This window comes from Passer domesticus, chromosome 4, assembly GCF_036417665.1.
Source record: "Passer domesticus isolate bPasDom1 chromosome 4, bPasDom1.hap1, whole genome shotgun sequence".
NCBI classification, from domain to species: Eukaryota; Metazoa; Chordata; class Aves; order Passeriformes; family Passeridae; genus Passer; species Passer domesticus.
This window is the reverse complement of record NC_087477.1, coordinates 60,809,469-60,822,205: the sequence shown is the minus strand read 5'-3', so window position 1 is coordinate 60,822,205 and position 12,737 is coordinate 60,809,469. Positions and strand designations below refer to the sequence as shown.

The window sequence follows — 12,737 nt, the reverse complement described above, 5'->3', positions numbered from 1 at the left end:
AAAAACATCAGGGACAGGAGATGTCCTTTGGTATTTTTAAGACAGGCAACTCTAATATACGAACTAAGCCCTAAAACTGGGGGGTTTCAGGTCACACAAACCGCAACTATGAACTTTATAAATTCAGATAATGATAGTATTTAATAAATACTATTTATTTCTGTATTAAATATAGAATCAAATCTTAATGATAGTATTTAATAAATACTATTTTAATTTCTGTATTATAAAACCTTCTGTATTTAACACACTGTTATTATAATTATGTATGCAGTGAAGACCTTGCCAAAGATTCTGCAATAAAAACCACCAAACTCTGCTGAAGCTTTTGGAACTCACCTCCGAGCAGCCAAATAGGAAGTTGCCACCACAGTTTGGGAAACCATATAGCCACAAGCAGCTCAAAGCCAGGAACTATAGAGCATTTCTCCCTTTTCCCAGGCTGAGCAAGCCAGTCCAGTCATTCTTTGTGCCACTTCCAAAGACAATTAGCAAAATCTTGTTTCCAAGCTTATAGCTTTCCCAGAGCTATAAGCACCAAGAGCACTGTACAACTACAGAAAGAAGAGGTGAGATCAAAAACATCAGGGAAGGGAAAGACCAGATAAAGCAAGGGACAAGAAATCCCAAAATGTGTCCCCCCCCAAAATGCTGAGTACTATGTGGGGTAAAGCCAATGCTTGTGTTCAGAACAAGGAACATTCTTACACCAAGTTGGATTTCAAATTATCTTTCTCACTCCTCATTATTAAAATTATTAATTTCTTCCTAGAGAACAACTCTACAATACACTGTATAATGGCTCTATTTCTTCTGTATAAGGGTTTAGTCTATCTGTACACATCTGCAACATCTTATTTAGTACCAGCAAGATTAATGCACCTTTTGAGCACTCCTAACTTCTGGTCGATAATTTTTTTTTTGCAACATCCCACCCCTAGTCTTCCTCAATCTAGGCATCTCCTTTGCTCTTCTATTGTTTTCCCTTTAGTACAACTCATAACTGCTTTGTAACTCAAATGACTGCCATAACAAATGTTTTATTAAAGACCAGATGAAATAAAAATATTTATCCTGACTCACATCTTAAGGTAGAAAAAGAAAATAACGGTCATTTACTCTGACATTGTCTACCAACAGATTAACTTACATTGCATTTTGTTCCATTTTCCATACATGGTTTTAACTATTCTTTCCTTTAATATCTGTTTTAAAACTTAACAGTCTGACTGTTTCTTCTGTAATTACACACTGTGCTTCAAAGGCACCAGGGCCGTTACCACTTTGGAAAATAAATAACTTTTACACGTTTATATTCTATTTGAACCAAATAAAGAAATATGCAAAGCATGAAAAGACAATACTTCATTGCTCAGAGTAGAGATTTAAAAAAAAAAAAAAGAACAAAACAAAAACACCCAAAAATCCATGAAGTTCTCTTTCACAGAGTCTACAAGAAAGATGGAGAAAGAGGATATTATGATAGGAAAAGGGAAATGGCTTCAAAGCAAAAGAGAGCAGGTTTAGAGTAGATATTAGGAAGAAATTTTCTGTTGTGAGGGTAGTGGGGAACTTGCCCCGAGAAACTGTGAATGCCCCATCCCTGGGGAGGTGCTCAAGGCCAGGCTGGATGTGGCTCTGAGCTCTTCTAGTGAAAGGTGTCCCTGCCCATGGCTGGGGGTTGGAACAAGAGTTTTGGGGTCCCTTCCAACCCAAGCCATTCTATGATTCTATACAGAGAATAAAAAATATGGTTAGTCACCCAAGAAAATAACAGCTTTCCCTACAGCTTCTGTTTCACTTACTCCAAGAAGCAGCAGTCTGCTGAGAAGGAGAAATTCAAAGTTTCTGTTTTCCCTCCCAATAAGAAAAGTCATCACAAGGAAAGCCACATTTTTTGCAACAAAATATACCTATTAATTTCTGTTCTTTACAAAATACCTAGTATAGGGGAACAGCAATGCTATCTCTGTAACCAGCAGTAATCACCAACACTAGGAATTAGTCAAGCAACTAATTGCAGACAAGCACAATTGTGCACAGGCCTTGAGAGGTGTTAAGTCACTCCATGCTGGGGAAGAGGCATGTGAGACCTTTCAGCTCAGTTGGAAGCTTGCAGTGCTCATCCTCAGAAATCCCACACTGCTGCACTGAGATAACAAGCATATGTTTGTACAAAGGTGTCACTGATGTGAAATTAAGCCACCAAATTTCAACCAATTTTGATACCTGAGAGTGTGGGATTTAATTCATTGGAGTAAAGTTCTACTGATTTAATATTCTAAGTTTAGTTGGGCAGCAATTTATGCTCTGTATGCTGAAAGGTTACATACACATGACAGTCTTAATAACAGTCACTCAAAAATTCACAGAAAAAAATCCCAGTACTATTGTCACTATGCCTGCCTGGATGCACAGGCAGTGTGTAATCTCTCTTTTATAGCACTGAAAAGTGTGGCACACAGGTAATTAAAGCATCAGAGTTCCTTAATAATAATATGATCCCACATCTGATGGTTGGCTGCAGCTTAATGAAACAGAAGAGCAATGAATGATTTACACAAAACCAGGATGGAGGCTAAAAATAAGATTTGTTTCCTCTAGACAAAGACAGAAGGACCTAAGTGATAATGATTACCTGTGAATAATCAGGAAAACATATCATCTGTGATAAAATCAATCTCAAAGTGTCTAGTATACCATCATCACTTCTAGCTCCGATTTTTATCCTCAAGGAAAAAAAAAAGAATCGACTAGTTTCTTTTATATTACCAATGCCCCTACACAGAAAATTATTATGGTAATTACTCCTTCTTTCAAAAAGCAGCTTTTATTTTTCTTAGTATCTTCTTCTGCCCTTATAATATGGGCCAACAGTCAATTGCCATCTCACAGGAGTAAAGTCCAAAATATGTCACTTGCCCAAGTGGTGGCACCTCCTTGGCAACACAATCATGGTGACATGCTACTTGCTTACAGCTTTCAGCTCAAAAAATTAATACAGTTTAAGAAACAATCAGTATTTGGGGGGAAGCCCCATCAGCGTGGTAGGACCTAAGCATCTACCTAACAATTTCCTTTAGAATGCAGGAAAAACAATCACACGACTTGCTGTTCTCCCTCCTCCCCTTCCATGGTGATTCGTTTCTGAAGACAAACTTCTCATTTCTAATATACATTAAATGTTTATGCTTGCCTGACTCAATGGGGAAAAGAAAGCATAAAAAGAGTAACTGGGTCAAGGATGCAATTATCAAAAGTTGTATTAATGTGATGAAATCCATGTGACAACAGGAGAAACCAGCAGATCTAAAAATTCCTGTTGGCATGCTATTTCTTAACTTCGTACTCAGAGCACCTAATTTGAAAAGCACTTTGCTTTTTCTCTTCAAAGATAAATGTTTTAAGAAAAAGGTTGTTTTAAACACAGATATTGTTATACCATGAAAAAGCATGGAGTAAATGAGGGAAATGAGCATGTAAAAGCCTCCTAGTACTACCTCTCTTTGTGATTTGATTCTGACAATAAGCTAATGTTCTAAAGTAAGCTCAGTTTCTGAAGCCATCCCTGGTGACCCTTAAGATAACAGCACTAGACTTCCCAGTAGAGATGCCTTTTTTTTAAAATACTTGCTCCCCATCAGAGTGTATCCAACCCACACTGTCATTTCACTACAGTGCTTTGCCTCTGTGTGCTCTGCCTCAGCAGACGCTCAGTAAAACCAATCTATTTCACCTGCATTACTTCACCTTGTAAAATTGTGATGTGCTCGTCACACACAAAAGTCTATTGCTTCAAATTGCAATATTTGATCAAGTTTAATATATTCTGTTGCTTTCTAGTTATGGCTAAAAACCTCGACAACACCCATTTCAAAAGTGCCAATAATTTTACTACCATTTGCTGTATGCTGTGCAGATACCATCAAGGTAAGAAAGTATGAGCAGAATCAAGCATTCCTGTGTGCACTGCCCTGTTTCAAAGAAGTTCTTTCACCCACAGCTTCTGAGAGAGGTAGAAACATGGCTAATCAATGAGCCTGTCACACTCAACTTACAAGCCTTTGGAAAACACTAGTTTTTAATCATCCACTTTTACCAACCAGCTGTGGCTACTTGACAAGCTTTGCACATGGTCTCTCATGGCCTATTAAAACTCCCTGGTGTGCTGTGAAAGCATTTGAGGTAACTTGTTCTTCTGAATTAGAGATAATAAAAGCTACAGACACTGCATTAGGAATAGCCAAGAAAATGCAGAGGAACATAGCTTGTATGTGAAACTCCCATGTGGAAACTTCAGTTTCTGCAAAACAAAACACAATTATTTTCAAATTTGGTTACTTAGAATCTTACCGGATAAACCCTGGCCTGTCCTTGAAACAGACAAGGAGAAGAAAAAAAGAAACCTAGAAAACATTTTTAAATGCATTTATTTGTACTTAGCACAGACTATGCCTCCCCACTGCTCCACAGAAGAGTTTTATATCCAGGTTAGTGTCTAACTCTGTGCAAGTGACTTAGGTTTATTTTACTGTTGCATTTGCAGCAAATCTCATCATCTATCTCCTCTGTATAATCAAAATTCCTCTTTGTCTATTTATGGACCAGCTCCTGCCTCCACCCGAGTTCTCTGGCAGGTGCCTTTCCTGAGCCAGTCTTTGGGAGCACTAGTGTCTTCTTTTTAGAATTGCAGGATATGTGTGTCACTCTCCTCAGAACACCTCCTCTGTTAGTTTATAAAACCTATCCAAATTCAGTTTCATCCTCAACTATCAAGGATCTAGAATTTCAACATCTCCTTTCAAGCACACTTTGTGCAAGGAGGATACACATCCTGCCATAACAGCACACTGCATCTACCCATGCTTAAAATATTTGCTTGCAACCTCAGCTCAAAGAACAACCCCAGAATGGGGAAAGCCCAACTCCCTGCTTGAACACCATCTGCCTGAGGAACTCATCAGGTATTTGCACTCAGCAGCAGGGAAAATTCAGGACAGGCTCACACGGTGTGCCAGGCAAGCGTGCTCTAGCAGAACTCTGGACATGCTCACACTGTGTGCCACGGAAGAGCTCTCTAGGACAGCCTGGTGACACGGTGCCAGAAGAATCCACCCTGTACTCTGAGAGAACTAATGACACTAGAACAAAGATCAGCAGCCTGTGAATTTTCCATCCCTGTACTGCAGCAAAGGCAGTACAGGCAGCAGAAGCTAAAGCTCAACACCACCTAGGTTTGAAGTCAGATCAGCATGTCCTGAATCAGCCCCGCACTGTCCAGTCTTGGTTTTACAGCCAGCATGTTGTGTGGGCTGGCAGTCTTATTTTAAACCTTTGCATATGTGTTATTTAACCCACAGATTTAAAACAACCTTGGGACTTACAGACATGAACCTTAACAGCTTTTGAGGAGTAATAGTATTTATCAGGTCAAAAATTAAGGGGTTACAAACTCAAATTTCTGATTTATAGCAGAAGCTCATATTTCCCAATTTAAGTCCTAGTGCAAGCTGGGATACCAGATCAAGTGCTATTTTTTCCAGTTCTATATTTACACTTCAAGGACTATGTAGAAGCACAGAGTAGAAGCAAAAATTCAGCTAAATGCCTGAATTGTGAGCCTTTTTGGGGAGCTTCAGAGAAGTTTGGGTTACGTGTCTTCAAACAGGTTTTCAAAGCAGTATAGATCTAGACATCCATCACAACTCAAGGAAGAAGGACCCAAACTTTAAATTTAAGAAAATAATAGCTTTACCTTGCATATGCACAGAAGCTTAGAGAAGCAGTGAGATGAAAAGGAGGGTTTCTCCTCTGCTCTAGCAGGAGGCGCAGCTGAAGAATTTCAGCCTCACCCATGCAAAATTAGATATTTATTTTGGATAAATCCCACAGAATGTTTTCCGCCCAGCCAGCACTCCTACCTGCTGGTTTGGCAGCAGCAAAGGCAGGCTCTGTGCTGCAGGATGGCAGGCAGCCAGCCTCTAGCTCCTGGGCCTCTCCAGACTGGCAGGGTGGACTGCTCAGGAAGCCTCAGGGTTACTGCAAGGCGAGGACAGTGACAGCTCTCAGCTGCCACATCTGAGGCTGCAAGGATCACCAGAGCCTCTGATACCAGGGAAACAGCAAATTTAGGGACATACCTTGCCATACCCTGCCTGCCAGCTGTTACCTTCCCTGGAACATGTGCACACACATTGGAAAGGAGGGAGAAACAAACATCACCTCCTGACTTGCTGGTTGGACCAGGGAAGCACTGAGGGATCCCCATTTTCTGCCTAAAAACAACCAAGTAAAACCATAGCACATCATTGTATGTGTTCCTACACACCAGCTGGCCAAAACCACAGCATGGAGACTGTATTTCAGAACCAACATGCAACATATGCTGGCTGAGGTTTAGCCCAAAGCAAGATAGAAAACAACAGAAATGTGACTCCTGCCTGAGGAACAAACCTTTAACCATGCTCTGAGGATCCCATGACTTCAGGATTTTCTTGGCATCAAGCCTCATTGACATCCCCCAAGAGTCTCCCAACTGCCCCTCTTGTTCCCCTTCTCCACACAGATCCCTCACTGAGAATTCCTGAATTTTCTGTGATCTGCCGTCAAGAGTTATACTTTAGTGCAAGGACATCACAATACTGACATGCTGTTAGGCTGCAAAGACAAACTTCCCAGGGAACATTTAAGCCATTTCCCTGACAAACAGCACCATCTTTATCACATTAGGACATATCTATATTGGTTTTCAGAAAAGAATCACTGGTCCCTCAATGCTGATATGCCTCTACCAGAAAGCTTCCTATATTTTGGCAGATACAGAATCATGATTTTTACCCATGTTTAAATAGGGAAAAGAAAATATACAGGATATACTTGCAAAAGGAAATATACAGGATATTTCACTGAAAAAGTTTACACATGTCAGTGCTGACATAACAGCCTGCAAAGATTATAAAAATAAGGTTAAAACACACATGCATAATTAAGTATTGTTTGCTAGCAGCTCTTGCACATGCTTAAATAATAACGCATGCTTAAAGCCAACATTATTTGGTGTTACTTCAATGTCCTTTGTTAGTCATCTTAACAACCTACAAAGTTATGCAACAATAAGTCCAGTCTCAAACATTTCTGAGAAGCAAACTTCAAATTATTAAAAATATGGAGTTTTTCTAATGTTTCTCTTTTCAAATACACGGGTATCATCAAACATTCTTCCTAAACTGGAGAATTTTTAAGGAGAATTAATGTCAAACTTCTCAAAAAAAATTTAAAATCCTGTTTGTCTGAGTACATGTATCTTTTCATATACAGCTGTGTTAAACCATTCCCTTTACTGATGGTTCCTGCACTATTTCACTGTTTTCTTGAATTATGGTGGAAAAAAGAGAGAGGGAAGGAAACAAGAGAAATACGGAAAAAAAAAAAGAAAAAGGCAAGCAGGCTCCCACATTACTTGAAAAACATGAGTTATTTCCCAACCTGCCACTCCACCACAGTGTGCCTGACCTGGTGAGATCTCACATTTCCCCCAAAGGTTTTACACCCACATGGGTATCAGGGAAAAAAAACCAAACAAAACAACAAAAAAACCCCAAAATCCTCATCAACAAAATACCATGGAGCTCTGCCTCTCCTGCTCACATAGGAGGCATGCAGGGTGCCAAGGAGACAAGATCATCACATAGTGCTGAATGTTGTCTTAGTGCCATGTGCATCCCAAACACCCTGGCTGCCTACTGTATTTACTTCCAGATGAATCTTGCTGTAAGTTCATGGATTTATTTTATACATATTTCTATGTATCTCCGACTCACACGATGTAATTAAATTTTCTTTCCATTATGCCGCATTTAAATCCCAATTTGATCTGTCAAGTGCCAAGTTCTCCACAGGAGAGCATTCCTCCTCCTTATTTCTCTTCCCGGCAGTTCCCTTTCATGCTCATGGTAGTTCTCTGCACAGCTTTCTCCACAGCTACACAATTCAACACCTTACTAAGAAATATCTCTTCCTAACAATAAACTTCTTTGCAAATAGAATTAACAGGGCAAATGTAAACACAAGAGCAAGGAATTAGTTGCCATATTTACCCAAACTATTGCTTACACTTCCTTATGAAGTGGAAGCAGTAGTTTGGGTAAATGAAATTCTATATTAGATACATAGGATGGCTTAATGTCAAACTCCTCATTTACTGAATTCTGCAGCTGGCCTGCAGGAACCCTACAGCATCTCCCTTCAATTCATCTGAGAAATTATACTTACAAGGTTTCCAATAAAGTCTTAACTAACTTGTGGCAATAACAGTCATGCTAATGACTGCCATTTAGTAACTGTTTGGAGGGCTTCCTATCCTGAGAACACTGCAAAGGAAAGATATGTTTCTACAACAGATGACAACAGCAAAATATATAAAGCTTATGGTAGCTTTTTCTGTTAAAACAAGTTAATTCATAAAGACAAGGGAATTAATGCCTGTCAATTTCCTTCTCTTTGGATTCTGTTCTTCACACACAGTAATTACATCGGGAAACCTCCCTCCATAACCGACTAATGGATATAAGGAAAAAATCAGTTGTGACTAAGAGATTACTGCGTGAAACAGATTTTAACACCAACGTTAAATCGAAATGGTATTTTTAAATACATCATCTACACTTGAAATCTGCAGAAGTACTCTAGAAATGTTCCTTTTGGTGCCTTTGAAAATTAAACTGCACTTGCACTGAAGGCAAAGAAAAACGAACTTCCAACAAAACAACTGAACACACTGCAAAATTGCTTAAAAGCATATCACAGTGAAGCATGACTAGTGCTTCCAAGAGGGTTTTCCCAAAGGCGGACAGAGCTGATACTTTGTCTGACAGGGTATATTATCTAGGGTGCAATGTAATCCAGCAAGGAAGACAAAGGAAAAAAATATTCCCATTAAGTCTTCTACAGAAAATAAGAACAGCCAAACAGTAATAAATCAGTAAGTTATAACTGCATTTTGGCACAGCTACAGGAGGACACCACTGAGATTTTAGTGGAGGTTTTTAAATTGTGAAGTCAGACAGATTAAACTGTCAAATAGAAGTCTGACAGGAGTTTGCTTAAAGTACTTTACAGCCATAGCACTATTCATAAGTTAAAACAAACCAGAATTATAGACACTGGCTATCTGGGACTGAGATCAGAAGAAAAATTTGCATATTTTATTTTCTAGGAAACCTCCCTCTGTCACATATTATTTTCAATGCACTACTACTCAAGTTAGTAGTTTACATTTATGAATTCCTAGACTGAACTGCGTCCGACTTCATTCATCTGAGATCAGTGCTCAGTATCAAATACAGCAAAGACTACTGATAAAGGCACATATTTGCATCTAGTTAATCATCCTAATTGGTATGCAGACCACCTTAAAAATGTACTAATCAGCGTTACACTCAGATGCAGGGTTTGTTCAGCAGTAAAAGTCATGATCTAAACACTTAACCAAACAAATATCACATTTTCAGGGAAGACTGGAGCTCAGCACGTTTCAGTTAAAGAAAGAAAATTATTTTAACATTGGGAGACAGAACTTTTGAGGCTGACCTTAGATGTCCAGCTAAACCGAGTTTCATCTTTTTAAGGCATAAAGAAATCCACTTTCTTTAACAAGGTTAACTCACTATCCTGAGAGTGATGGAGGCCAAGTGTCTGCTGTCTTGGTCAGGGCAGACTCCTTCATTCATTTCCCATCGCCTTGCTGCAGGGTCTGCTCTTACCCCTGGCAACAGACTTCAGCAACCAGGACCTCCCAGATGAGGCACAGATAAACCAGTGGTCATCAGCAATCCCAGGGCACTCTACACAACACAACAATTCCCTCAAATTCTCCTGCCAGAGCTCTACAGCCTCCCACCTTGCAGGTGAATGGAAAGTGGTACAAGAGACAATAATTTCAGCAGGGATCCAGGGGAAGCAAAGCAGAAAGCAGGAATTCTTTTCACAGCCAGGAGCAGACCTACAGACAAGCAGCACTCCTGGCTAAAGGCTACAGAGGCTGCAAAAAGGTCCCAGGAGGCTGCATTTGGAACCAAAAGCCACCAAACGTTTTGAAGGGAAAGCTTGCACCCAACTCTGGTAACATGAAGCTGAGAACAGCCAGAGGTTCAGAGAGTATCTATAGAGGAGGTTTTGAATAAGGACATCCTGTTCTTATTCTTCCTTTGACATCTGCTTACATGGTGTCAAAAAAAAAAAAGGTTGCAGAAGACAACAGATTACAAGGAAAGCAGGCTGAAGGGTAAAAAGAATTAGGCAATTAAAGCAGGACACCACACAGAGTATTCCAAAAACACCCTCTGCTCCTTAAATCTCTGGGGACAGCATAGATCAGTGCTCTGTCCAAAGCATAATGAGACAAGGAAACAGGCACAGAGGTGCTGGGAAGTAGTCAGGTACTGCTGACAGTCACAGTACCCATACACAGCATCTGCAGCTGGTTGCATTCCATGTTGCACACACAATATTTTCCAAACCAACTACAGACCACATACAAGTTCAACTACTGCAACCACCATGCCAGATAACTCAGCTGTTCTGCAGGACAACAAATGAAACAAATCCCATGCACTAGCTCCACTAGACTTGTTTTCAAATTTGTTTTAACTTCATTTAATTCTGGTCATCCAGTCTCAGCATAACTTGGAGAACTGGTCTCAGTTCACACTATCTGGGTCTACTGTACAGCTCCCTCTTTTTTGAGAGGATTTATGAATTACTTATACATGGAGGAGGGGACGGGGGGCAGAATTGCTGCAGTTCATTTTTTAACCTGAAAGTTAATAAGCTCAAGCAGCTCATATATACAAACATATAGTTTCCTTTTGCACAGCTTGTTCTTTAAGGAAAAGTATTTTCCATACAATTAGATGCAGTTGTTACACAACACATTATTTTAGAGGGGAAAAAACCTAACATGCAAAACATTTCAGAAAGCAGCCACTAAGCACATTGCAACCGTGTAGCAATACAAGCTGTAAAGCAGGCATTTTTAATACCAGTTTTGTAATGTCAGATTTTAAAAATAAGAAACACTAACACATAAAATCTCTATTAAGTTAACTCAGACAAACTGAAAAGCTTTTGCTGAGTTACCAAGCCTTCTCTCCTACTGCCACAGCCAAGCATACAGTACAGACTTCCTCAACATATCCTCCAGAGCCAGTTAAGGGGCTTACTCTCATTTATCCCATTTTAAGGTTGTTCTAGAATCTGAGCCCATTTAGGGAAGAAGCTGTGTAAATTTCAGCTTAAGTTTATTCATGTCAGTTTATATCCATTTCCTCTCATGCCGACATTGTTCTTTAGCTTCAATAGCTCCTCTCTCCCTTTCTAGTGTTTATAACTCAGCTGTACTTGCAGACTGCAATCATATTCCTTCTCAGCCTTATTTACTAGGCTAAACAAGCCAGGCTTGCCTTGTCTTCTCTGGAATAATTGACACTGCTGTCCTCCAGCGTCAGTCTGCACTGTCCCACCTGCAGCACGGGTGAGAGAACCCGTGGCTGGCACTCCCCAGGAGCTCACACCCATTCCACCACTGCTCCTGATGTGTCCTGGCCTCACTCACCACCACCTTCACCTTCTCCATAGCAGCAACCTGGCCAGTGATCAGCCAGTGCACCCTGCACATCCCTGCCTCTGCTGCTCCCAGTAATGGAGCTCCTTGCTCACAGCAGGGTACAAAGGTAGGACTTTGTGTCCACTAGAAAGGGACGTACAGGATAGTTTGTTTTCTGTGTGGATGATTTGTTCAAGTATGACTACACATCCTGTGTCAAAGCTTGCTATCTGACAGATGTAATCAGCCAGTTGCTCACCATTACCCATCAACTACCAGGATTCACTTTAGTTTTTCACAACCTCTACTAAAACATCCTTACAGCAAGCAATCTCAAGTACTCAAATTCCCCCTTAAGCTCCTGAAGTCATCACTCTTCAGCTCAAATTCTGCAGCAGCCTTTTCTAGGTTCCTCAGGCATTTCCTAAGGAAGATTCTGTCCCTCCTGACCAATGGCACAGCAAAGTCTACTCAACACCACACCAAAAATGACCAGTTTTGTCACTGGTTTCCAACTTAGCTGCAGAACTGAAAACAAAAAGAATAATCCAGGTTTCCAAGTCATGCATTTCCTCTCCTAGCAAACGATTCCCACAGTTGTAATCTACTATTTAGATGACTCTTGCTGGGAAAGGCACATTCACTCGTGCTGCTTCAGAGCCAAGAATCTTCCTCCTTGTTACAACAGTTATGTTTTCTTCATAACACAGGATAAAATTACTCTTCATCCCGAAGAGTCTTCTCCAGACCTTGATTTCCCTTAGATGACAAAAAACCCCAAAAAATACAAGCCAAAAAGTATTCCATCACACACACTCATTGCTGTAAAGGAAGAACAAAAATATCCTCACTCCGCATGACTGTTCCAGGCAAGGAAATTAATCAGCCAAGATTTTGTCCCAAGGTCACCATAAGAGGATGTCTCTTCCTTTAAGAGCTAGGACATCTGCACTCCTATTTTAACTAAATGCAATTATCCCAGCAGAAAATAGTTTTAAACACAAGACAGACAACTCATTGAGGCGTTCAGAAAGTACCAGACCATGAGATGGCAGGGTGACAACACACAGGATCTAGAACAAGCTGGAGGAGCACACCTCTGAGCCAGAGGACACAGCAAACCTGCAGCAGCTCA

General features: G+C 40.3%; 1 protein-coding gene across 10 annotated transcripts in view; it reads right to left on the bottom strand.

Moving 5' to 3' along the window:
- Nucleotides 1–12,737, bottom strand: part of APBB2 (amyloid beta precursor protein binding family B member 2) — a 162,821-nt gene that overhangs the window by 148,969 nt on the left and 1,115 nt on the right. The window lies entirely within an intron of this gene.